General features: G+C 37.2%; 1 protein-coding gene across 2 annotated transcripts in view; it reads left to right on the plus strand.

Moving 5' to 3' along the window:
• Window positions 1-20,025, plus strand: part of DOCK2 (dedicator of cytokinesis 2) — a 407,820-nt gene that overhangs the window by 51,047 nt on the left and 336,748 nt on the right. The window lies entirely within an intron of this gene.

Raw genomic sequence — 20,025 nt, forward strand, 5'->3', positions numbered from 1 at the left:
CCCCTTTCTTTGGGAGAAAGTCACATGTCATGGTATAAAATCTGGGGGCCTATACATCTACACTGGAGGCTTCCATCAATGTCACTATGTTCAATGTACATACAACGACCCAAACCCCTGAAGTATAGAAAAGCCCTTAGTTTCTCATGCCATGTGCTAACAGCTAAGAAATGTAGAGAGATGTAACTTACTACTTTTTTTTCTTTTTGTACTAAGGTAGAAATTATTGTAATAAGTGGAGAAATAACTCCTAAGGCCCAGCAATAGTTACTTTAGCTAAATGTTTCAGCCTTTTAATTTTTAACTATTTATTTTTGTTGTTGTTGTTTTGTTTCATCCACTGAAAGTGTGGAGCAAAATATCTAATACCAGAAGGACAGCGCAGATCTTTATTAGTTCTGATGATTTTTATAAAAAAAAAAAAAAAAGACAAGTAAACCAAAATGTCTGTTGTTTCTATGTGGCAAAGAATATTCAGTACCTATACCTAAATTGAACAGTAAAATGGCACTTGTTTTAAAACATCACAATGCTCTTATTTAATTTTTTATTGCTATTGATCAATGTTTTACGTATTTACCTATCTAAACCTTATGCATTGGTTGATACTATAGGTCATGAGTAAGTTCTGCCATCAGTGAAAACAAAACAATGAATTGATCATTTATTCTTTGCAAATAATAATTAAATTTCTAGGAGCAAATTACCAAAAGTTAGAGATATTTATCTTTCTGTGTGGGGTTTTTTTTATGCTGCTGTTTTTTTATGCAAGAATTCTTACTTTTGGTAATCAATTTAGTTTTTTATATCTTTAATCACACTCTCTCTCCAATTATAGCTAATTATTTCACAATACCATTATCTTAATGGCAGACCAATGCAGAACATAATATCCTTAAGGGAAATTATAAAAAACATTTTAGGCTTCAAAATATTACCTCCTTAATTGTTGCTATTCTGATGATGAAATTTACATTATATTGCCAAGAAAAAAAAATCCCCACAAAACCAATATCCTCAGAGCCACACTTTTGACTCACTAATTGTGTGTGTTTGGACTCACCGCTAAACCCCCATTTCCCCCTACTTAAAATTGTAATACCTGTTGGCATTTATATAGCACCTGTCATCTTAAGATCTCAAAGCCTTCTACAAAGTTTTGCTACTTCAATATTATTGTGGTGTTTCCACAAAGAGCCAACAGACAATGCAAGTTAATTAGTGTTGCCAGTTTAAAAATGTTTGGGATTGATTGTACATAGCCATCATTCAGGCACAATCCATCATACTTGTGGTACTAACATAGGGTAGACTGGTATTGAGAGTGGCATTAAATTAAACCAAAGCTGGAGAGGGTGGGGAGAGTGGGGCTATGTTTACCCATTCCCTCATCTCCGGTGCAATGGACTGACACAGTGAGAGCACATGATGCATCCTGTAAAATGGCATAGTAGTGAAAATTGTTGTGTATGATCTCCCAGTGCTGCTTGCACTGCCTCTCTTCACTCAGTCCAGTGTGTCCATTGACTGAACATGCTGTTTTGTCTATTTAAAATAGAATGAAGGGAGAAAATACATCACTCATAAACACAAATGGGATCAACACAATGTAACAGAAAGTCACATGTTGTTGTGCAGAATCTTTAAGTTTCTGACATCAGTTTTTATCTCTGTCCCATATCACTTCTTGCCACCCTCCTGTAGCTTTCCAGTGCTATACTGGAATACACACTGGAATACCTTGAAAACACATTGAAGTTTTTCACAATGGCTTACAGACTTTGAAAGAAAGATACACAAGATGTCAATGTAAAGCTGTGCTATTCTTTTTACTTTTCACAACTTTCCTGCCTTGCACTATCAGTGTAGATCAAATACCTAAGTACACCCTTACCCCATCTTCCTTGCCTCTGTAGGATGCACAGCCATTTTCCATTTACTAAATAGAGCTGGCACACCTTCTCAGTATCTAACATGAATTCTGTTCTACCTAGCTTCTACAAAAACAGAGCTTCAGAAGACAGAACCTTGTATAATTCCCACAAACTTTATAATATATTCGCTCATATTGAATGCCCTGTCAGATTTATTTTGAACACCCATAGAAAATACTCCTCTGGCCTCAAACAGGAATTATGTACATGTAAACAGCCCTACAATGAAAACACTCTCACAACCTTGACTATGGAGTTGATTCCATGCTCCAATATATTTTTACTTCTTGAGCTTATTAGAGCTGGTGACGAGAACATTTGAGTCTGTGATGCTCTACCTTTAACAGTGAAAGTGTAATGAGAGCGAGAGACACTGGTTTAAGTTTTTAAATGTTACTTAAATTAAGGATAAACACAAAATAAAAATTTGATAGATCTCCTAAACACTTGCAAGATCTTAGGTATTCTAGGGGCAAACTCAGTTGTGGTGATATTTCATAAATAAAGAATTTTCAGATGAAATGATCAATTTGTTACTTCATACTGACGGGGGAGGAAACTTCCTCCCATGTACAACTTAGTATTTCTAGTGGTCTGTACTTTTAGGTTTAGATGGCTTTTTTGCAGAGCAGTATCGGGCCTGTATGCTTTTGCCTAATGCTGCTGCTGACAAAACCATGGAAGGTGATGATGATGGGGGTGAACTTTGAAGATCAAATTATAGAATAAATGTGTATGGAAATACATACTTTTAAAATTCAGATAACTGAATCAGAGCAAATAAAGGTGTAGTTGTGAGGGGCTGTATAACTCCCACAGCTTGTGTAATAGTTATGAATAAAACACGAAGCTGTTTGACATGATTACTATACTCTGTAATGCACTTCAAATGTACTTGAAGTACGCATTGACTTCTAAGTATGCTAGTTGTAAAAGAACTGAATTTTTCAGGTTTGATACCTTTCCTTTTGTCTCAAAGGAAACACAGGTTAACTTTTATATCAGAAAGAATTGGCAGTAGCTGTTAGGTTAACTTATAACTGCTTCCATACCTGGCTGAACAGAAGCCTATTCAGAACGTGTACTCTTTATTGTTCTGAAAGCTTTGACTGGAATTTCAGTGTACATTGCCAGTTAAACTTGATGACAGAGCCATGACCAGCAGCCTAATCCTGCGGTCAGTGCTCACAAAAGCCATCTTTACTCCTCAATAGTTCCATTAGAAGGTAGGCCTAATAAAGTCAATGATAGAGTCACAAACGTGTGCCCCTCCCACCCCAATAGCAACCTATAATATGGTCATTCAAGAGCTGTGGTACTGCAACTGCAGTAAGGAACAGTTGTATATACTGCTTGCTGTCATTGGTCTATTAACTATGCGATTACTGCTGGGTGAAAATTTTTTGAGAAACATCTTTTGTTGAAAATGAAGATTTGGGTTGACTTCTAAATCAATTTGTGTCAATTTCATTGAATTCTTTCAGTCAACATTTTTTCTGAAGAAATGAAATTTGCATTTTGACATTTTTTAAATGAAATGTCTATTTTTTTATTTGAAATTACTTTAGTTCAGAAATTTACTTGAATATAAAAAATGATGTAACCCTCTTCTCCCCTGCTCCCAACATTAATGAAATGTTTAATTTCAGTTCAATTAAAATGTTTTGTTCAACCCAAGACACGCATTTGGGTTGATCTGAAACAAGTTGTTCAATTTTGTGTGTGTGTGTGTGTGTGTTTAATGCAAGCAAACAGGAAACAATTATTTTCACAGCTCTATAAATAGAGGTGGGCAATTTTTTTGGACTAATAGTAAATTCACTTAAAAATGTGTTTTGAGATGCTGAAACAATTCATGAATGTAGGTCAATTTGCTTAAAAAAATCCAAAACCAACTTGAAACAAAAACGGGGGAAAAAATTTGGCTTGAGTGAAGTGAAATATTCTTGTTCCACCCAAAACTAAAGAAAATATGGTGTGTGTCAAAGGGGAAGAGGATGACTCCTTGTTTGGGATGGGGAAATCAGTTTCAACCAAACTGAATTTTTTTAGCCCCCAAAACTGAAAAAATAAATGATCCATTCAGCGCTCTACCTGATACTTTTTCTGCTCTGTGGATCAGATGTTAGAATTTTACGATGCTGAGTGCAGCATGTTATGTTATTAATTGAACAAAATGTTTTCCTTCAAAAATGAACAGGAGTTACATCTCCAGACTCTCAGATAGCTCCTGTTAACATTACTAGCATATATATCAACATGTAGTGAAAAAAATAGGTATGTCAGAGGAGTGATGTAATGGATGTTAGACTAAAACATGAAGGTCACTTCTTGAAGTGAGATCTTGAATTAAAACATTCAATAGACTGTCAGAAACAAAGGTACACCTAGCTGATCGTCTCCGCAGCCTAGCTGCTAACTGTATTGCAAACATCAAATCTTCAAGAATAATGGAGCTACCATGCAGCCCCTTGTGCTTTGCTCCTATGTGTTGTTGTGTATGGGAGGAGAAGTATGTGTTTGTATATTTTGGAAATGATCTATTTTTCTTGGATAAACACAGATTGACCTGAAGCTGTAGGAGCTTTTGCATTGTGGGATTCACTCATACCTCCCCAAGAAACCATACAGTAAAAGTATATTTAAAAGGAATGCATCCAAGAGAATGCTCAGAGACCTATCACAAATCTAATACATTTACCTTTCCATTAAGGAAAAACCTCAACCTTGAACTGCTGGCAATCAACTGCTTATAATATATATAATATATAGCTTAATTTTGGAATTTCAGTATTTAATTTTGAAACTTCTGTTTTGCCCAGCTCTAGTGTTAACAAATGCTTCTGTGTCTCATCAAAGAAGATCCAAGTCTGTTACCGCTATCAGCTGTAGATGCTGGGTCTTTTGTTTGAACTGTGGAGACTCAAGCATTCAGCTGTGGAGATTTCTGGTTCAATCCATAGTACTAGCGAAGTTGACAACTATCACAGCAGATGCTTTGAGTACTTTTGCCCCTAACATTAAACCAAGTTTACACAATACTTTGCACATCTATGTGATTTGTTTCAGTGACAATTTTTAAGCTTACTGCCTATATGGCCTAGAAGCATAAATTTATTTATTTATTTTTTTGTTTAATAGACTGAGTTTTACAAAAACAAACTGTACAAAACCATTTAGTACTGTCCAGCCATCTGCTGCTGGTTTAATTGAATTCTTCATAATCAAGTTTCCTATTGCCAAATTGGCCCACGAAGGAGAAGGAAGCCTGTTGGGGATGTGAGTGAGGTGTGTTCCTTTTTAGGAGGAGGACAATGAAAAGCAATCTACTTCGACATGTTAAAAGAAAATGCTTCTGAGCTGGTATTGAAACTGAGACCAATTTATTTAAGAAAAATAAAATAAAATAAAAATCCCCCATCACTATAATAATTCATTGCCTCTCCTCAGAGGCTGCAGATACTTGATTGCAAATTAAAATGGTAATATGTAGTGAAAGAAGTGTGGGAAAGAGACAGATGTAAATACGATTTCTAGAGTTGGCTGCTTAGTCGTCATGGGGTGGGAGAGCTTTTTATCCTTTTGTCAGGCAAATGTGTCTCAGAGAGGTGGCCGAGTTTTGATTTCAGTTACATTGGTGCCGCCCTATTAATCTGAGATGTAACAAACCCCAAAGATTCTCATAAATCAATCAGTTGTTGGCTGAATGACTTCATTTACAGGAAAGGCATGCATATCAATATGCTTAGAGCACTGAAGTTTTACAGAGCAGCCAGTGCTGAAAATCTTGAGTCCTTAGTTGACCCTGTTGTGTGGGCACAAACCAGATGTCAGTTTTTTTTTTTCATTTGTACCCGCAGTGGCAAGAAAATAAGAAAACAAGGCATAAGTCTTCCTAATAAACCACTTAGCTTTTTCTTTCATTAAGATTCTGGCTATAGGAGCCCCTTTTCTTTGTTTGGCTTAAACCTCACAGTCAAACACTGCTCTAACTGTTCAAAGGCTTCTGCTCCTAACAGTTCACATTTCAGTGCTTCACTTCTATCACACTTCTGAGTTAGGCTAACAATTTTGCATAGTTCTCTGCCAATAAGTGTTTGCTTAGCTTTGATGTCCCTTGCAGTATCTAAAAGCCTTTTGCCTGTTTCTAGCTTTGCAAAAGCCTTTACTTTAATATTGAAAAAAAGCACATGACAGTAAGTATATAAACAAGGGTTCTGTGTCTTCTGACGGAAAAGGGCAGTGCATTTCAGATTGATTTCACTAGAACATAGATGACTTTTGGCTTCTGTGGTGGGGTTTGGTTTCTTTCTAGTTTTTTTCCTCCTTTGATTTTTAACAACTGCTGCAGATCACTAATGCAGTGAGTGCAGATAATAGTTTGCACTGCTGGTACTTCTTTAAACTATTTTGATAAACTTGAATCTAACCTGCTTCTTGGACCCCCACCAAGAAGTTGAACTAATCACACAATTAGTGATAGCTAGGTGCAAGTGATCATGACTAGATAATATTTATGTTCAAACAGAATGAACTCCAAACCAGTAATATAGGTATTGTACTTTAAAAGGTCCGATGCTGAAAGCAGTTGAGACAAAGTAGTTGGGAGAAATAATCTGATTCAAAAATGTGAAAAATTGGGAATTGTTTAAGAATATTTATTTTACTCAATGCTCAAAAAACCAGAATCCAACAAATGGGAGAGAGAAAAGGCTACATTGGGTAAAAAATCCAACTTGGCTTAGGGGAAATGAAAGCAACTATATTTAAAAATAAACATTGAACAAAAAAAAAGGGGGGGAGGGGGGAGGTAATAGTAATGAATATAAATCAATAGCTAGGAATTGTAGAAAATTGATAAAGGAAGCAAAAAGACCATCTGAGAAATATATGGCAAGGACAGTAAGTACTTTAAGTATGTTGGAGTAAAAGTAATCTTAAAAATAATATAGGTCCATTACTAGATGGACATGGTAGAATGTCAATAACAATACAGAAAAAAAAGTGTTAAATATTTCTGTTCTGTATTAAGGAAAAAGTCAGATGATGTAGTCGTTATATATGATGAGACAGTTTCATTCTGTTAGTAACTCAGCTGCTGTTGAATATCTTCCTACTAAAGTAAGACATTGTTAAATCAGTAGGTCCAGGTAACTTGCATCCAAGAGTTTTTAAAAAAAAGCTGGCCAAAGAGCTCTCTGGACAATTAATGTTTGTTTGTTTTTTTCCCAATAAGTCTTGAAACACTGGGGGCATTCATCAGCTTTTTTTTTTTTTTTAAATTTTATTTTAAAGTCCTCTGAATGTGCCAATATTTCAACAAGGTAAACAGGATTGTCCTGGGTAATGATAGGTGTATCAGTCTGACATTAATCCCAGGTGGGTGAAATAATAGAATGGCTGTATACTTGTCAGTAAGATTAATTAAAAGAAAAGAGGAAATGGTCTCTTGGCATGCACTTTGTGTGGACTTGCAAGTGTGGGATTACCACCTTGCACACCTTAATGATGGGGACTCTGTTCAGGGTCCAATCAACGGAAGGCTTGCACTGCAAGCCCAGTGTTGAGTTACGAGGTTGTCCTGCAGAGGTAGAGAACATACATTCCAGGATGTTCCTTTATCCCCTTCCTGACTAGTGCAGTAAAAGTCCTAAATGACTAAGGGGATTGTTCAACACAATCTGCATCCACTCTGATTTTTTTTATATCTGTGGGAGATGAGACTCCATTCAGAGGTACTGGAGCCGAGAGCAATTGCTCTGACCTACAAAGCTTCCCCCATTTTTTTGAAGGCCAAACCTGTCTAAATTCTGATGGACAGCATGAAAGGAGTGTGATGGCTAAAAAGGGGCTTGCTCTAGCCCAGGAAACTTCCTGTTGAAGATGTTCATTGTCATTACTGGGTGAGATAGTGTTCCATCTTCCTGGGGATACCAGTGTAGTGACAGGCAGACTGTTCACTCAACCAACAGTACAAGCACTTTATTCAAGGCTCCATCTTGCATTATCTGTTTCTCTACAAAAAGTCAGTACCAGTTTTCAACAGGGATGATGCGCTTGTGTGTAGTTCTGATCCACCAACATGAATAGCCTACTACTGTTCCTGCACCCGGAGCAGGAGCTGCTCTGTGTGACCTGTAACTCCATTTAATTGAATTAATTTGAATTTTGGTCAATTTAGCACCAAGTTGTCATTAGCCATGGTTGGAGACTGCAGTTCTGTCATTCAATATACTGGGTCTGATGATAGCCATAAATCCTGTTTTCCAAACTACTATATCTCATGCCTTTGAGTTGATGTTCAAGTCTCCCTCAGGTCTGAAATTTCTCTTGTTGACAACTTTTCTCTGGATTGCTGGGATTCTTCAAGTGTTACAGTGAGGTCTCAAAGATACTGCTGGAATTCAGAAATCATTGGTCAGTCAAACCATCTCTGAACAGAAAAATTCCCCATCTCAGTAACTCCTAAATTGGTGGATATGAAAAAGTCCTTGTTAGACTGATAGTTTAATCTTGCCATTTGATTTAGTGAAAAACTTGACTTCTGCCCAAAAATGTTTAGATGTACTTACTTGAAACCAATTTTATAAGGCATAACTGTGCATATTTGTATATAGGGAGCAATCATATACATATACTGATAGTATTTATAAATGCAATGGCATTATACACAATATAGTTTGAGCTTCAAGAGTGAAACATTTTGGTGGGAAAAATAAACTGAAAACAGGTTTATGTAGCTCTAATCACTAGGACTGTGCAAAATTTTCCCGTTGAAACTTGAATCAGGGTAAAACTAAGGCCATGATGTCCAACACTGGCAAATATGTGGGCAAATCTGAGCAAAGCTCCAGGAAGCCTGTACTGATTTGTTTTTGGTAGGTATTAGTATGTTTTGAAGCCTAAACTCAAAGCCAGACTGAAGAAATGTGAGCCCATTGAGGAAGCCTGGTCTTGGAATCTGGAATAATAGTTGCATACAGAGCTTTTTGTACAGCTATAAAATTAACAGTATTATCCATTAGGCTCAGCACCAGGGTTTTCTCTCTCAATCATTCATCCAGCTCTGAATCCATGCTATTGGAGTACAATTTCTAGCTGTGTGGCTTAGTTGTACAGTCATCTCTCTTTTTAGCACATTTGGCATCTTATTACTTTTCTATCAAATTGTTCCTAGCATTTTGCATGTACATTTCTAAGGTCCTGGTCCTGACTTCTACAACCTCTGTGCAGTCAGAGCAATTTCTGCCACTTTGCCTGTATTACTGGAATGATGCTAGAGAAGAGGAAAAGTTTTCGCCATGTGTTAAGATATTCTTTGTCCTTGAAAGGTCAATAATAACTTCAGTCTCTGATGTTTGGATATTTCAAAATGATCACTTGCCATTTTTAGTGCTTTGCTTGCTTCAAGGAATTCAGAAACTGGTGTATGTAAAATGAATTGCTAATTATAAGGTTTAATTGAAAGGGTTTATGGATACTCTGTTCAATTAATTCAATTAGGTTAGGATCTTCAGCACTACCATCTATTAAAAAACAAAAACCCCCAAAACAGAACTTTCTAGAGTGATGGGATTGTGCCAACCAATCAGCGTGACACATTTTTGCAGCAACCTCACCCCTTGATGCTTCATATTTACAGATGTTGTTCCTGCAAAATTTGATGTCACAGACCTCTTCCCCTTTCTTCAAAGGTGATCCTGTCTTTCTGGTCTTCAGAGAGTTGACTTTAACCTTTTGGGAAGCAGATTCTGATGCGCTTTTTCATTCACTGAGTGCACACTTCAGACACTCAATAGTTAATTAAATCTAAAAAGTATGAAATGGTTCATCACAATAACAGGAAGTCTACACTCAGTGCAGAATTATGCAACTTGTTCATCTTGGTAAAATTGCATAAGTTGGTCTTTCCTGTATGGAGTAAATGCTAGAATTAGATACATTTGCAATAGATAAGTTAGGGTTCCGGTTGGCTTTTTGCCTTTATTACCTACTTTGATACTCATATTACATACTTTTTGATATTTTTTAAAAGTAAACAGAACATTTTGGATGTCTCTTGCCTTATTTTGTATACTGTTAACTTTTATTTTATGCATACACCATTGAATGGGTTTGCTTTCCGATTCTATTATAGAATTTTATTTTTCCGTGTATTTATGAGTCTGTTTAAAGTTATATTCCTTTTCATTAGGTTTTTCCTTCCTTGTATCTGCTTTCAATACTTTCTTGGATGATGCGCAGTAAATAGAATGACTGAAATATATTAGCGGATTGTCCAAATAGCTATTTACTTATGAAGGGGTCAAGCTTTCAAAAGGGCAGATCCCATTTTGTTAGACACATTAAAAACCCCAACTGAATTGTGGTCATGAATTTGAGGACTTGATAGTACCTGATTATGGGGGGGAAAATAGTGGTGACATGATTTTAGGCACAAATTACATCTACAAAGGTGAGTCTGGGCCTTGGCTGCAGATACACGTCTAAATGCCAGGTCTGTGGGAAGTAATACCTTGACTTTGAGCAGACTTATTGACAAGAATATTGGCATTATGGGTTTCATAGAGAGCTATTGGCCTGAACTGTGATAATTTTCCATTGACTAAGATACTTTAGGTTTCCTCTTCTGTCATGTTTACTGCTTGATGACTCATAGTAGAAATAGCTATCATAATTTTTAATGATAATTCCATTCCCCATAGTTTGACTTTCAGTGAGTGCACTTTTCCTCTCTGTTTGAGATTTGATTATCCCTCTATCCGCCAGGACTGGTCTCATTTGTATTTTGATAGGAAATATTTCGATCTTCAGAGGTTCAGCACCTGTGCAACTAAATATTTCCTATTCTGGCATTTGTCTTGTCTTCCCTTTTTAATTTCCTCAGCCTTTTTTCCACACACAAGGTATTTCCTTGCCTGCTTTCTTTAATTCAGATTTCCCTACTGTACCTTGATCACTTAATTTTTCATTACCTTGTCTTGATGAAACTGTAGAATCTTTTTTGACACATTTTTTTGAAAAGCTGTGGAAGGTTAATTGTCAAGTGCTGTTTAAAGATCTGTCTCTATCTACCAGATATACTGAACTCTGACCATATCCTTGCATATTTTAAAAAAAGGAATAATCCTTTTTGTCTTGTTCAGTTAACCTTGATTTGTTAAATAACCGCAATAACAGAAATGGGGTAGTTAAAACCATTTCAGTTCTGATAGTTGACTGCCAAATGTTAATGGATTTTATTGGGAAAATTGAGGTTTGTTCCCCATTGGGGATTTGCCCTGATTCTAGCCATCAGTGGAACCTGTGATTTGTGTAGATTAAGCATAACCCCTTGAAACTAGGAAAAGATAGAAATTTTGGAAAAATTTGGAAAAAAGATTTTTATGTTCATTGTGAACGTCAAAAAATTTAAATATTTCGCGGCATCCGCCTATAAACTGAAATTTTTTTATTATTTTAAATAACCCTCAGTTTTCATGTAGGGAACAGTACAATACAAACCTCAGTAATATGATCAAAAGTTCATGTAATCCACTGTAGTGACACGGGTAAGCAATATAAATTATACACATGAAAATACAATGTTGGCCATGTAGTAAGGAATAAAACTTTGAGCTCAAAGCCATATGGGGTCCATCTTTGAGTACTTAGTAATGGGAGACACCTGTCCAAATATTGGTGATTAGAGGACTGTTTTCTGACCGTCACCTACTCCAGTGAGGACACTTTGCAAATTTACATTAGTGAAAATTCTCCAGTGGATGCAGTCTGGTATGTACATTCACCTGTAAGTTTCCAAACAGAAAGGAATAATTGGTGCAATTGCCTGTTACTGGTGGATCTCTGACCATTGCCTGTGGCTGAAGGTACACTTTGGAGAACATTAACTAGTTTGTGCTTCCCTAATAATATTACAGGTAAAATGTTTTCAGTTATGTTTGGCATTTCTGGGCATATGGTTAATGACAACCATCTTGCTGAAAAGTACCCTCCTAAAAGGCAGCTAAATAAACTCTGATCTTGCATGGAGATCTTGTATGGCAATTTTCACCAGACTGTTAGGGTTTGTTTGAGATAATAAAATAACTTGGCTCTATGAATAACACTCTCCTACTCTCATTTTGCAGCTCATGTCCCTAGTCAGGCGTCTGTGACAGTAACTTCCTAGTTCAGGAGAGATTAAATGAAGAACTCCTCTATGTAAAGCAAACAAAAACTTGAGTTTATTTCTCTGGGGTCTGAAACAGCTGGCTGCCCTGGATCTCTCCACACAGCCAAGTATGGTGCTTCACATAGTCTCTACAGTCTGTCTTGTGCTACTATCTACCTGTCCATTTTGGTCTCTTCTTTTGCTCCCAGCATCCATTCTGATGCAGGGAAATCCACAGCCTCCTTTTATTTAAATGAACATTATTTTATTCATCCTGTTTTAAAATGACTTGAACCATTTTGCTTAACTGTTGAATAGTAACTACAATAATTTGCATGTCTAGCACCTGGGGATCTTAAAGTGCTTTCCCACAACTAAACTCCCAAAACAAGCCTGTGGAGTAGGTGAGGGATGGATGTATATGGATCACTTCACCTGTCACTGAATTGCATCCCCTGGTGGGATGGAAAGGAACAGATGCTGAATAGTGCCCAGCAGCTCTTCACATTAATTTGGTCCAAAAACCAAAGACATTCACTATAGCCATCTGAAACTGCAAAATATAGATAGGCAGACTGCAATTGAAAAAGTGTGAATCTAGCAACAATACCAAGTTTAATACCCTTTGTTCCTATGGAGAATGTCACAAGATCTTTAATAGCCATCGGTGCTCAGTCTTGCATTCATAACTGTATTAATTTTTCAGATGTGACAAAACCAAGTCTTTGGGTTGGTTGAGTGCATCATTTACTGCATCATTTACTACTTAACCACCAAATTATGTTTTTGAAAACTAGCATTAGTGCAGGATGGAAACTGCTTTGCTGTTTTTTATATTGGTTTTTCAGTTCGAACAGACTTTCTAGTAAAGAACAAAGATTAAAATGTTTGTGTGTGTGTATATCAGTACATATGTATTCCGTCTTAAGAGCAACTTCCATTATCCTTAACTCTGTTATCTGAAGTAGTTGAATAGCTTGGCTAATGTTGGACATCACAATGTTTTGAGAGAAAAGATGTTTGGATAATTGAGTAGGGAGTTGGGCGGCCTGGTTAGAAATTATATTGGGAGTATCCAATGGAAGTGGGAGGGGTGTAGAGCAATTTAGGCAAACAGGCTTAGCGAAAGCTCTTGAATGCAAAAGTTCAATGCTGGAGCATTCAGCTAAATTGGTTAATTCCTTTCTCACTTCCTAGGTTCCTCTCACCATGCTTGCCCTTCCCCCAGATCTGCCATTCTCCTTTGTAAAAACAGAACATGCTTTGAGGTATGGAGGGATGCATCTTATCTGAACTATCTGTTATTGATGGCTTTGGATATTCACCGAGACATCTGGATAATTTGTGCTGTACTGTTTTTTAAAAAACAGTAGAAATGTGTATACCTAAAATTTGGGGATGTGATGTATTAGGTTAGGTAACAGACATACAGCTATAATAAAATATTTTCTATCATACACACAAAAAAATAAAAGAATATTCAGGTTGGAAAGTCAAGCACTAAAGTTAGAAAATGCCAGAATTAAGGTAGCCTGTGCAAACCTCTGCTACTAGAGCTAATAGCAATAGAAGATCAGCGCTAGAAGGGTGCAGGGAACATTGCCACTGTATTTCTTAATATTTGCTCACAGTAGGGGAATGGTGGGACTCTGGTATCTTGGATTTTCTGTTTCAGCTCCAGAGGGGTGGAGTGTGAGCTAGGGGGCATAGAATCTGCCTGTTCCCTGCCTCCTCTTAGTTTTACTTTTCTTCTGATCCATATCCCCTTAAACACCCCCCCCCCCCCGCTGTTTCTAGTTGTTTCCCTGCCCCCCAATTCCCAGTTTTCCCAGTTTTCGTCTGAGGCTCTCCTAATCCCCCTGTCAGTAGTTATTAGTGTTGCAGAGAGTTGTTAAGGTTGCCAGTGCTACTGATCTTGGAGCTCTGATGTCAGCTGCTCTAGCAAAGAATGCACCTTACCAATTCAGCAGACCTCAAAGTTATTCATAAAGAAAGACCACAGTCTCGGTTTGGAGGCGCAGGTGCTCGACCAGGTCGACAAAGCCTGCCATGTTGACAAAACACGGTACTAGCATCCTGGCCTTAAATTTAGCAGTTGCTTATGTTCACATTTGGCACTTGGCTTTTTTTTGTAAAAAGTAGTTTGACTTAAGGTTGGATGGTGATAGTTTTTGAACAGGAAATTGGCACCCATGAGTGCCTTCATGTCACATAGGATTTGTGTTCATAGGGAATTTAAAACATCACTGAACCAAATATATTGTAACAAATATAAATGTAACTGTTTTGACTCCTACAGTGAAGTCCTGAGGTCGTGTCCAGCACGCCAGGTGGTGATACATCTTAGGCGGACAATTGTCAAATACTAAGTAAGGGGCACCAGTTAGACATACACCCAGGCCATGAAATTCAGGCTATAGGGGAGAGAAACAGAGACTGAGTGAATTAATAGCTTTCAAATTGAGTCACAGTGGTTTTCCAGAGGAATGATTTTTCAGGCTTCCTTGCTCCTGTACAGTATTTTACATGGAAATGCATGGCCTTAACTAGCTGTACTTTTCCTAGTACTTAATAGACTATTTGTTTTACATTCAAATTCACCTTTCATACATTACCCCTTGATTTTCAGTCATGTGACAAATAAACTTTAAGATTGCTAAAGGACCAAATGCTGTCAGGTGTTCCTGATTCCTGTCCTTAAGGAAGGTGGAAGCAATAGGAATTGTGTCAAAGGCCAATGAATTGCAGTTTGAATTCACAGCAGTTAATGTGCATCTTCCCCTAGGTATTGATTCATGTGAGCTTTTGCAAGCTTGGAATTTTTCTTAGTTTTTGATAGGAGGGAAACATAATTTTCACCAAGTGTGACGGTGATGCTCTCCTCAAGGACCCCAGATCCATAAACCATTGTGTTACCTCTCTACCTCAGCAAGGGAGAGCTTTGCTGGAGCTTGGACTGTGACGCAGTTCTGTGCCATGCCAGTCTGACTCCTCCAACAGCAAACTCCTCAAGACTCTGTCTCAGAAATTTGTCTCTGCAATATCTAGTCCCTCACACTGGACACTCACAAAACTTAAGTTCGCTGCTTCCAAAGGTACCGTGTACACACACCAGCTTGTTTTATCTGAGCACTCACTTTATTTCAATACAACAACACTGAGATGATGTATAGAATAATAAAGAATAACTTTATTACTAAAGAACATAAATTTAAGTGATATTAAGCAAGCATAAGAGAGAGAGGGATGGCTACAAACAAGGCAAAATACACTTTCTAGAGACTAAAGCTTATTCTTAGCAAGTTTCAAACTTTATATAAGCCATTTTCTCACGTTAAATTGCCAGCGTCTTCAGGCTAGATGATCCAACATTCACAGACTCAGAGGGTACTCTCCTTTTGTTCCCTAAATGATGAATAATGTTTTTTTCACTCCTCTTGTGTTTTCCAAAGTCTATAGCTGATTCTTCTGCTGCTTGTTCGTTTGATTGCTTTTTACCTTATATGTAAATCTATTTTCGTCGTCCTGCCTGTAATCAAGCCAGTCAGACCAGTAAAACCACACTGTTTTGTGTAGGGCAGGCTTGATCTAGTCACTGCCTTAACATGTTTTAAGAATATATTTCAAGCAGCCACATACAACTCTTTATTTCCAGCCTGTACGTACATCCTAGCATGATATTCCTTCCTGGCAGGTCACCAGTTTACATACAATGCCTCACAAGGTACCTTTGGGATACTTATTATGACAGCAGTGTTTTTGGTATAATGAGTGGTGTGTAAGGTCTAATAGGAGTTACAGTATAGAGGGCCTCTGCCATTCAGTATTGAGAAGCTGTTCGGGTCACAAGAAGCTTTGGCACATAAGGAGCAAATATGCAATGCTTGGATCAAACTTTTAACTGATGTAACTCCACTGAAAGCCAATGGGTGGGATTTTTGAATGGCTGATTTTGAAAGTGAAAGGGAATGGCCACTTAACTCCCTTAGTCTCCTTGAAATATCTCAGCTAATGGAATTACACCAGATAAGAGTTTGGCACATTGATTTCACTGGATTATGCTCACTGCAGCATCCATGGGGTGAATCTTTCTTTGTTTGGCTTTCTGGAGGAAAAGGGCTTCTTGCCTCCTTTAAAGGCAACTCCCTCCTCAAAGTGGGGAAGTAGAGAGGGAGTTTGCAGGGATAGAACAGGTTAGGGGAGAAGAGCAGGCAGCAGTTGGACCAGCTCGGGGGGGCTGGGACTGCCATTCTTACTGGCTGGAAGAGTTGTGGTGGTGGGTATTTATACCGTATGCAGTCCCAGAAAAGCCCTCTCTTACCTGGACTGGGTTGGCAACACCCATCACCCAGGACATTTGCAAAAAGACCATATTTTCTAATGACCCACTGTGCACATAACATTACTTGGCCATTCTCTTTGGGGGCTGGGAAGAAATTTTCCCCTCACACTCATATTGTCTGAATCAGGATGGGTTTTTTTGCCTTCTGCACAGCAGTGGGGTGAGAGCAGGGGGTCAGGTTATTATGCTGCAATTTAGTATGAAAACAATCATGGCAGTTGTCCGATGGAGTACTTGGTAGGGAAGGAATATGGTTGTGGGATAAAATGGATTGTAACGAAAGCATCTCCTAAGGGAACTGGGAATTTGGGACTCCCGTGTCTCATATAACGGTGAGCTGAGCCCCCTCCCCTTTTAGTCTCCCCCTTAAAGGAACTGAGGACCCATTGGGGGTTCCTCCATCTGGTACAGTGGGAAGAGAAGCTTGTTTCCAGAAACAAATGGGTTAAACTAGTCAGGTGCCAGTTACTAAATGCGAACTATTCCTTTGTTACCTACCAAAATCTCACCGCTTGTTATTCAATAGAGCTAAAACTCAGATGAACATAAGTGATAATTGCTACAGGCTACCCTAGCAAACAATAGATGTCAATATTGCTTCTCAGTCTCTGTTGACGTGGATATGCTCCCCATACTGTGATTATTGTAAATGTTTTTTACCTTGCAGAATCATTTCTACCACCTGTATGAGTTGTTGTAAGATTGCACTTGCCTTAGATTTCCTGCATATAGCTTAGAGGAATTGTCCTTAGATGTTGAGCTTTGTAGTTTAATTTAAAATGTTTGTTACCCAAACGTAAAGGGTTGCATTGTTACTAAATAAACCGTATGGGGGCTATTACAACTGTTTGCTGCTTTACTACCAACACTTTTAATATAATACATATAAGCAACATTATTATTTGCATGGATAGCAGAATGTTAACTGTGATATTTGTAAGCTTCACAATAATGATTTGCTGATTATTTCACCTTCCTAAAAGATGTAATGCTTTAAGTTGTGCCTTTGAAAATCCTGGCCTAATTATCCCTCATCCCTGTATGACATGTAGACACTTCAAGAACTTCCTCACAGGGCATAAGCATGATTTAGTTAATAGTCAAATTCAGTGCATTTGGGTTGAAGGGAAGTAGCTTAGTCCAGAAGAGCAAACCATTGTGAAGATGGGATTAGAACTGAATGAATAACAGATTCTTAAAAACAAAATAATAATGAAAATCCTTTTAAGCCAAACTGAAAATGAATTTGTTTGAAATTTTTGGTGAATCAAAAAGGTAAAAAAAAAAAATGCATTTTGTGTCAAATGAAATGATAGACATGAAACTAAATGTTGTTTCATTTGGATTTTGAGCATTTTTGACACTTAAATTTTTTTAAAAATAAAAGGAAAATTCAAAACTGATTTTGAATCAAAAATAGAAACGCTTTTGAAAATATGAAAATTAAACAATTGGATTTTTTTTTTGAAGTTTTGGATTGAAAACTTGAAGTTAACAATAATTTCTGAAATGTTTTAGTGTCACTGAATCCACATTTTTTTGTCAAAAAGTTTTAGTAGAAAATTTTCATCCAGTCCTAGATAGGATGTTGTCCTCTACCTTCTAGCCCACAGAGGAAGTGGCCCATAATTACTGTCAAAATGCGAGAATTCTTGTAGAAAAAAGTAATAGAAGTCTCTAGTTTTGGATCAGAGTATGATGGTTCCAATCCAATTTCCCTATATAAGAGATTTAATGTAATTGCTTGTTGTCTCTAGAACATGGATTTGTGAAAAGTGGAAGTACATTTCAGATGCACATTGTCTTATAACATAAATTTAAATATAATTGTTGAATCATTACAGCATAATCTGTTTAAAAAATTATTTGAAAATGGGAAGATTTCTGCAGCTATGGAAGTAAATGGAAGTTTGGCGGTTAATTTAAATGGAATTGGCACTGATGAAACATTATTTCTTTCACTTATGATGGGCAACAGCCAAATCCTGGTTCTCGCTTGTTATAAATGTAAGGGAAAGTAAGATGTTCAGCACAGGGAAAGGGGTAATGGCTAAGGTTTTTTTTTTTTTTTTTTTTTTCATACTCACATTTCTTCCATGACATTTAAATTATCAAATACTTCTCAAGAAATTTCATTTAAAAAGATGCTGCTTGCATTGATATCTGTGGTTTTTGTTTCGTGGCCACCTTATTTGTGTGTATTTGCTTGTTTTATCTAAACAGGATGTGTGCTGTTTCGGGCAAGCACTTAATCCCTTAGTCTGTTTTTCAGTTAATCATTCCAAGCAAAAAACTATTTGTGAACAGAAGGTTAAGCTTTTGTACAAAATCATGGCTGATTGATTGGCTTTTGACCAAATTTCACACACAAACCAGTTTCGGACAGAAACCGAATCTGGAAAATTTCAGTCCCAGAGTTGAACTTTTTTTTTTTTTTTTTTGGATGGAGGTTATTAGTGAATGAAAACGGTCTTATGCAATCTTAATTTAGTGGTTGCTATGTTCAACCAATGATACTACTAGCTTGGGTATTTTTTAGATAGTGACTTAGTCACTATGAAGGTTGGGTATATTGATTTTACATTATGTAAAACTGGTACTGACTGGAAACTTAGCTGAAACAACAGTACGTTCTAGACAAGCCTTTCAACTACATTTAACGCCCATGATTTAGATTTGGTTGGGACCAAACAGGTTCTAAAATGGCTTTGTAGGCGAGCATAGACGCGTTAGATGTTAGAACATGTTAGTTCGATGTTCTAAAGCTGTGCTCTAGGGTTACATCTTCCCTGAGCAAGAACATGATACATGTAATGCATTTTTGGCCCTGTGTCCATATTTGCGGGACAAAGGTATCAGAACTAGGTTGAAAAACATGATTGAATGTTTGTGGAGGCTCAGATGAGTTCAGCTACCATTTCCATAAATGATCTTGTACATCATGTTCCCTGGTTTTGAGTGGAGCTGGAAACTGAAGCATCAGAATGCATGGGAAATAACATTTTGAGCAGAATTTTCATCCTATGCCAAAATTAGCATCTAGTGATGATCAAAATAAGTTCAAGATGACCATCCGTAAGAGGTCTGAATAAGTATGAATTAACCTTGGGAAAATATCTGGGCATTTGCACAATTTTAAAATTCACATCTCTTTGGTTACTACTACCAAGCAGGCTATGCTGAGGACTTTGTAGAATGAAGCTGTCATGCTGTTTGGTCAGAATGAAACTTAACCTAGAAAAACAATTTCAAAAGAAAAGCATACTACATTTTCATACGGGATGCTTTCTAGTTGTGTAACAGTGGCTGATAGTGGTCTCGAATTCTGATTAGTGGGCACTGATAGATTACATTTCTATTTGGTGATATAGGTGGAACTTACAAGGTACCAAACTGTGACAAAAATCATTTATATGTCTAGGTTACATATGGCGTTAAATACAACCAACTTAATTGAAGACTAACAGAGAGAATCCACAGCACCTTGAAAAGATGAAGCTGCAGTAATGCACAAATGCAGTAGTAAATCTTAACAATGCAGCCTCCAACCTGGTACAATTTCTTCTATTGAAGATAAATTGAAAGAAAAAATGTTA

The sequence above is a fragment of the Emydura macquarii genome, unplaced genomic scaffold (genome assembly GCF_026122565.2).
Source record: "Emydura macquarii macquarii isolate MOO-44397 ecotype Brisbane River unplaced genomic scaffold, CSIRO-AGI_Emac_v2 contig_2768, whole genome shotgun sequence".
Taxonomy (NCBI): domain Eukaryota; kingdom Metazoa; phylum Chordata; order Testudines; family Chelidae; genus Emydura; species Emydura macquarii.